Genomic DNA, 7,757 nt, shown 5'->3' with positions numbered 1-7,757 from the left:
GTACTTATATATATGTATATAAAAAACTTACTTTAGGCTTCAGTCTTCGACCCTAGAGGATATAAATGGTTTTGAGAATGGATAGATGGATATTATTTAAATATTAAATAAATCTGTATATATTTAGAAATTATATATATATATACTGTATATATATATATATATATACACACATCTAAATTATATTTAAATTAAAAGCATTTTAATTAAAAATTCATATTTTTATATTTCTATTATTAATAACTTAATTTTGGGGAAGTAGAGGCAGTACTTAGGTCTAGTAGTTTGAATTTGTATTTTCAGTGGTCAAAGATGTATCTTCAAGATAGATTTATCAATGTTAAGAGGAAAGTGTAATGGAATTTAATAATTTGTTTGTCTAAACATTATTTTCCGGTGTGAAAGATGGGTGACGATATTGCGGCCGAGCCTCATCGAAACATCCTCTCTTCCGTAATGGGGGTAATTTTATAATTGTGAACAAAATGTCTCATGCATTCAGAAGCAAGCGACCATCTGAGATGGGTGTTCACTGTCTATTTAATCTATAAAAGGAGCTTTGAAATTGAGCGTCTTTGAAAACTATTCAAGACATAAATAAGATCAAGGCGTTGAGGCATACGCTAATTTTTAAGGTTGTTTAGAAGTACATGGAAATTTTGGAGATGAATTTCAAGCTAAGAAACCTGAGTTGGTACGGCTCATTTGATTGAGTTCACTAAAATGACCCAATAATGGTTTAATCAGTTTTACAGATTTTCCATGTTCTTAACTCAAGAATCTGTGCTATGCTACTTAATGACACCTAAAATATTCACAGTGTTTATGTCCATAGACCCAAACTTAACTGTTTTGAATGGAAACTAACTTTGTTCAAACAGGCAAAATAGCCTACAACGGAAACGAAAACCTTCTTTTTCCTATACGTAAAAGGCTATTTGACCCCTGCCCTTTTCGAGACTGCTCACTTTGTTTTTTTTATTTTTATTTTTTCTTGTCCAACTTTTCATGATTTTGTGCCCATATTTAGATGGTCTCAAAGGACCACTGAAATTTCATGGGCATTTGGGCAGTGAAACTGTCTGGATTCTTGCCACCAAACTTGAGCAGTGAAACCTTTGAGTTACTTGTGATTCAGTGTACCACACAGTGCAAAAATAATGAATTCTGGTAAACATTAATTTCAAACAAGCAGAATTAATAGAAGTATCACCTGTTTTGTGCTATGACATAAATTGAGCAAAATGATTCAAATAATGGGACTCTCAATGTGTAAGAATATTTAACTGTCAAAAACACAATATATATACAATCTTTTAAAATTCTTTACCTGTTAATTTAGTATTAAAACGGTGCTCTGTACTTAAAAATTACAATTGCACATTTGGTTCAAACAAATTAACAGCATTTGAAACTTTGCAGATCTTCTGCACCTGTTCTGCAGTTCAATAAATATTTTATCTTTGTCTCTGAAGCCACAGATGAATTTTGTGCTACTCTGCGGTGCTAGTGATGCTATTTTATATTTGCAGAGGCACATATTAACCTTCCGATTGCATATTATGTACATTTTATTTACATTTGCGAAATAAAATGAACGTAAAAAGTATCAACTGACCAAATGCATAATATATTTGCACAATTTGGATCCATGCTGGCAGTCATAAACTCTACTCAAAAACAATAATTTATGATAATAATTCAACCTGGGAAAATGATACCAGCATTAGCAGTGCTTTATTGTTAACATTTATTTAAATAAATGTAGACTACGCAACTTCAAGATAAGATTTGAAAATTGCACACTTGACTTCCCGTGTTAAGAACATTCTTTACAACACGCAACATCTGCTCAGACAGCCCTCAAAAGTGTTGCTTTACATTCATACATAATAAATCAGGCTGATATCTACAATCTTAATTTAATGTAATGGTTATATGTCTGTATGGTATTTGACCTCTGAACATTCATTTGCTAATATGTCTCCTCATTTGCACGTTACATGTCTGACATTTTGATCGACCTTGAAAGTTGTGAATTTGCCTCAGGATAAGATAAGAACAGACGGTTCTTGGCAGCCAGAGACAAAAAAAAAAAAGCCAGAATAATCTTATTAAACACTCACCGTGGCCTGTAGCTGAAATCCAGGAAAAGAGCGATAGAAAGAAAAATAGAGAGAGTGAGAAAAAAAGAATGGAGACACGGCATGGATGTTCTGGTGAAGGAGTTATATGTATTTAGTCTGCCGAAGTGATGAAGCTCTCTGATCTGGCTTGTACGCTAGATGGCTTCTGCTTGCCAAGTTTTTGTGTGTGTGTGAGCTTGAGAGAAAACGTGTGAACTTATGTGCGAGTATGGGTCTCTGTGTGTGTTTCATATATGCACACAGGTGAACTGTGTGGGCTGCTCGAATCACTCAAATTTGCATTCCCTCCGGGCTTCTCAGAAACTGTAACTTACTTTCTCACCCAAGTCTTGGGATGTAACTGCTGAATGCTTTGAAAAGCTGTGCTGCAGACTAATGCCTAAAACAGTTAGAAGAAATGTTTGCATTCAATTGGTTTAGGGACCCATTAAGACATTTGAGACATATATTTGGAGCAGTGCACAGTGAAAACTCTCTTGAAGAAAATATCAATAAATGGTTTTATCATCGCACACAAAAAGAATAAAATAAATCTTGAAATTGGAAAACATCAAAGCATAATGTATTTATGTTTGGGTCCCCGAAGACCCCTAATGTCTTAAGTGTATAATAATTAATAATAACAATAATAATAACAACCAAATTATTTTCTCTAATTACATTTTTTAAATACTTCTTTTGGGACCTAATAAAAACATTTGACTGATCGAAATGATTGAGGTTTTAATTGTTTTTTCTCTCTCCATAAAGTAGACATACACTTTTTAAAAGAAATTTAACTGTTTTCCAATATTCACTGTAAAACATGATTTTTCTAAGTTGTAAATAAAGCAAATATTATTGGAGTACCTTGGAGTATGTCGTAGGCTATGTGAATATACTTTGCATTTATTGATGTTTTTACCTACAGTCTTGGTGACCTAAAACAGAAGGAACCCTTTTGAAAATGTTCAACAAGTTAAAATTGTGTTCATAATAAGTTCTCAAAAGATTAAGAAAAGTCATGAAGAAGTATCAACTTGATACTTCAATTTTATGTTATTTTAGATTAAAAGAGCCTCTTCTCTTAGACCCAAACCCGACAAGAACGTTTTATGTCACGCCTGTTCTTCATTTCTATGTGAGATGTTTCTCTGAGGGTTCATAACTGTTGACGACAGTGCATCTGGTATCCGGCTCTGTTCGAGGTGATCCAACAGGTGATCGAGGCGGCCTCCTCCTCGCACGAGCTCATCAAAGCGAATATAACGGTGCGACGGCGCACAGAGCGCGATTGTTCTTCGGGGTGGCTCCTCCCTGCGTTCAGAGTCTGTCTTCCTGCAAATGAGCGCTGTGCAGAAAGCGCTACAGCATGGGGAAGTCCGATTCATTTAAAAGAATCGATTCGCTCGGACGATTCGTTTCAAATGAAGCTTTCAAAAAAGATTCGAACTCTTCCAAGAATAAGTCGCCGCGTGGCGTTTTACGTTTGTTCTGTAATGCTCTTGTTTGCCACCAAGTGTTCGAAAATTGTAGAGATAATCTAGAAGATTTGCGTCAAATGCTGTGTTTTTGGGGAGAGCAGGAAGTGTTCGTTGTAACACCATTAGTTTAACAACTAGAAATGAGCCACACGGAGAAATGTCTAGGCTATTATAGATTTCTCCTGACATTCCTCTTGAGCTATGAGAGTCAAAATTATACGTCCTTTGTTACAAATATAAATAATGTATATGGCATTCTCAGGTAAGAAAGCACCATATTCATTATTGGATGATATTAAGCGACCATGCTAATGAATATTAAATAAAGAATGAATATGAATTAGTATGCTAATACATATGAATAGAACTGGTATTATGATCTGAATCAGCGGGTTTTCCTCTTTAATTGGATTTATACACTGTCTGACACCGAAGTAGACACGCCTCTTTTTCCACAACCTCGCGCTTCAGCGTTACCAGAGCCGTTAAAAAACAATGTTTTGGCGTTACCGGTCAAGCTCCTCATCTTTCATCCGCATTAAAGTTCTTAACTCTCTTCAACGATGAAAAGCTTTACCGACATTCAATCTCGTCGTTGTTTTCCTGTGCTTTCCTTTTCCTTTTAGGACGTGTAGGCTAAGTAGCCTAGCTAGTAAGCATTTTGCACCCTCCAAACTCACGTAAACCGCATTGAATTCAGAGTAGCCTACTGACATTTTACTGTTACATACGACTGTCACAGATAGGCGTGATATCTCAGGATAGGTAGACTATGTCCGTTATATTTTTCACTTATTTCTGCTCATCTTTCCATAAAAATGGCTTGCTGCACTTTTAATGTATTAATTATTTCCAATTTGTTTCTGTTAAAGTTTGTCCTAATTTTGTCGCTTTTATTTAAACTGGTCAAAATGAAGTAGGTTGGGAATAATGAAGGATAATAATTATGATTTTAAATGATGCTTATTATTACTTAAGGTAATCAATCACCAGTGTGAGACGCGTCTACCTTACCGTGTGTGAATCGGCTCAATCGAATCCCTAAAAAGAACCTGTTCAAAAGAATGATTCGGTCACGAATCGGACATCACCAAAGCGCAGTCCGAACTCGGTTCCTCTCTTCAGCCGTGAGACAGAAGGAAGCAGAGCACAGTCCACCGGCTCATCTCAGTATGTGGCAGAGAACTACGTGGTGTTGAAGGAGGACGAGAAAAAACAGACGGTGGTCGGCAAATCTCAGGGTCGCCAAATTGCCCGTTCCTGGACGAATTAAACGGTAAGGTCGTTGTCAAGTCATTGTTTCTTTATACCTATGTTATAGCAGAATGCAAATGAATGCATTGCAACCGTGCATTATTATCACTCTAATTTTTAATGCAAACCTTTTAGGGATACATATGCATGTCTGTTCTGCTGTCAGTTTGTTACATGCAGTTATATGAAACTAAAATGATGCAGGCAGGCAGCACCAGCTGGTGATCACTCTAGCAGAAAGCAGAAATCTCTCTTTTGTCTGTGGGGTTCAGAGTCCAAGGGTTTGCCAAGAGTCTCTGAGGAACGCGTCCAGTTCCCTAGTTTACTTAATAAATTATCTGCGCTTGTAATATTTCCATTAATGCCTGATTACAGCTGCTATCAAATGGAATGACTGGTAGACAAAAAAAGAAGAAGAATTATAGATCAACAGTCTCCCCCATGAAATATGTAGTTATTATACAAGCATAATACTGCACCATTTGGCTTTTCGAGACATAACTGTTTGAAAGTTGGATAAACTATGTAGTTTGAATGCGTAAGTTGGCAACGAGGACGCCCAGGAGACCTGCTTCCTGTCAGGTAGAGCAGTGGTTCCCAACTCTGTTCCTGGAGGCCCCCCAACAATACACATTTTAGACGTCTCCCTAATCAAACGCACCTGATTCAACTCATCAGTTTGTTAGTGGAGGCTCCAAGAATTGAAATGGGTGTGTCAGATGAGACATCCAAAATGGGTGCTGTTGGGGGACCTCCAGGAACAGGTTTGGGAACCGCTGAGGTAAAGCGAGCGCATCTCCTGGAGCAACTCCATGCCTGTCCGTGTGCATCTACCTGTGATGGAGAGAGCTTGGCGAGCTTGGGGTAGCTGCTGGAAACTACGAGTCTTATGTTTAGACTTTGATATCAGACATAGACTTATGTTTGTTATTTACGATGGTTACTCGCAGAGCGTCTTGATTTGCAGAGAACTTTTTTTATCTAAAGTAACAAGAACTGGTCCATGGTTCCCACACTTATGGAAAATCAGTAAATATCAGGTAAAAAAGAAAAAGAAGAAGAAAAAAAAAGTTTCCGGGTCTTGAAGTTGGAATGGAAATTAATCCATGAAAATCATGGAAATTCATGGGTCTAATAGTGTGGGAAATCTGCTGTTCTTCCTGGAGCTGCCAAATGCTTTGGTTAAGTCTTTGGGTTATCACTGGTTGATCCATTAAACCAGGGGTTTTCAAACTGAACAAAAAAAAAACAGTGTAAAAATTAAATAAATAAATAACTAAAACGATTTAAATAAACAAATAATACATTAACAGATAATACAAACAGTACAGTACTATAGTGAGTAAAAACAACAATGTAATGTAGAAATGATGAAAATTATACATGTATTTGTAATATACTATACACAATATACTATTCGTCTATACATTAAAATATAGCTGCCTTTTGAATTTTAGCATGAGGGTCTCTCACACAAGGATGATCATATTTGGGGGTCTGTGACATCTAAAAGATTGAAAACCCCTGCACTACACTCTTAAAAATAAAGGAGCTTCAAAAGGTTCTTCAAGCGAGGCCATAGAAGAACCATTTTTGGTTCCACAAAGAACCATTCAGTCAAAGGTTCTTTAAAGAACCATCTCTTTCTTGCGTTTTTGTAATCTGAAGAACCTTCTTTCACCACAAAGAACCTTTTGTGAAACAGAAAGGTTCTTCAGATGTTAAAGGTTCTTTATGGAACCATTTAGACAAAAAGGTTCTTCTATGGCATCGTGAAGCACCTTTATTTTTAAGAGTGTAGACTACCACCCTCTACTGGTGAACACCATGAACATCATAAGAAAACTGAAGAGGCTCATTGTTTAGGCTGTTAAATAAACAATATATTGTTTTTTTTTTCAAGGGAAAGCAAACTGGGTTTATAGGGTTGGTGTAGTAAAATCTGTCTGGTTCAGGGGTGTGTGGTTTGTGAGCTGACTTAAATGTTCATGCTCCACAGCCGGTCATGAATAGCTCTCACATTGTGGTCTCAGTTGATGGATTCAAAGTTCATTACCGGTTGTTACATAAGTCACTTCTGCTGACAGTGCATTGGTGATCATTATCTTAATTCTCTTGTTTGTGCTTTGTTTGTTTGAAAGAGCGAGCAGAAAATGAATCGAGAAGTGTGATACACCAACTTTTTGTTTTTGGGGTCTTTCCCAGTTTGAATCCTCTGGTTTGTGTAAATCAAGTCTTGTTGTGAGTGGGTAAGACAGTGTTTGTGAAGGCCAGTGGTCTGTGGCTCTTTCGTACTGTTACAGTGCAGTGTCAAGCTTAAGTGAGGAGGCTTTCTGCTCGTATGTCATCCAAATTGAGATGGAGAGAGACTGCCTAGTTTCCAGGATTGAGGATTGAGACCCAAGATTTCTCCATTGCAGAGCGGGCTTCACATTCAGTCTGTCATATGGGTTTAATTATCGTGCCTGATGGCTCCCCGTCTCAAGAGTAGTCTGAAAGCACAAAATGCTTCTTGCCATCTCAGATCACACATATTCTTGTACCTCATGTCTTCGCTAACAGTTTACAAGGCCCTTCCTGAAATTTCATGTTACATTTAGTGTAGCTCGCAGATGCTTCTCGTTCTTGATTTGCCCCAAGAGCAGCCAATTATGAAGTTCAACTCCTTCAAGGCCACAGCTGATTTTTTGGAGAAGATGTTCTTTATGGGGTCATGTCTTCCTGTGTCTTGAGCTCCTTGTCCTGCTTTGTAGGCCGGTGTTTTTTTGATCACAAAACAGACTGCAGATGGACAAGTGAATCATTCACTGGAAAAGTTTAGTTATTTCCTCTTATTTACACAATTTCTGTTATATTGTTTTATATAATGGGGATAAGAATTGAATGATTCTGA

General features: G+C 37.1%; 2 protein-coding genes across 3 annotated transcripts in view; one reads left to right on the top strand and one right to left on the bottom strand.

Annotated features, from left to right (window-relative positions):
• The window catches only part of LOC107548917 (tyrosine-protein kinase ZAP-70-like), an 11,147-nt gene extending 8,835 nt beyond the window's left edge, over positions 1-2,312 (bottom strand). For both annotated transcript variants that reach the window (XM_016229801.1, XM_016229795.1), the window contains exon 1: positions 2,127-2,312. The gene's annotated coding sequence lies outside the window, so the exon portion shown is untranslated. The remainder of the gene's footprint in view (positions 1-2,126) is intronic.
• Positions 2,313-4,743: 2,431 nt separating this feature from the next.
• Positions 4,744-7,757, top strand: part of LOC107549976 (A disintegrin and metalloproteinase with thrombospondin motifs 10-like) — a 47,114-nt gene continuing 44,100 nt past the window's right edge. Inside the window, exon 1 of the mRNA XM_016231172.1 lies at positions 4,744-4,886. The gene's annotated coding sequence lies outside the window, so the exon portion shown is untranslated. The remainder of the gene's footprint in view (positions 4,887-7,757) is intronic.

This window comes from Sinocyclocheilus grahami, unplaced genomic scaffold, assembly GCF_001515645.1.
Source record: "Sinocyclocheilus grahami isolate Dianchi unplaced genomic scaffold, SAMN03320097.WGS_v1.1 scaffold16.1, whole genome shotgun sequence".
NCBI classification, from domain to species: Eukaryota; Metazoa; Chordata; class Actinopteri; order Cypriniformes; family Cyprinidae; genus Sinocyclocheilus; species Sinocyclocheilus grahami.
Note: the sequence above shows the minus strand (reverse complement) of the source record. Positions and strands in the feature narration are given on the sequence as shown.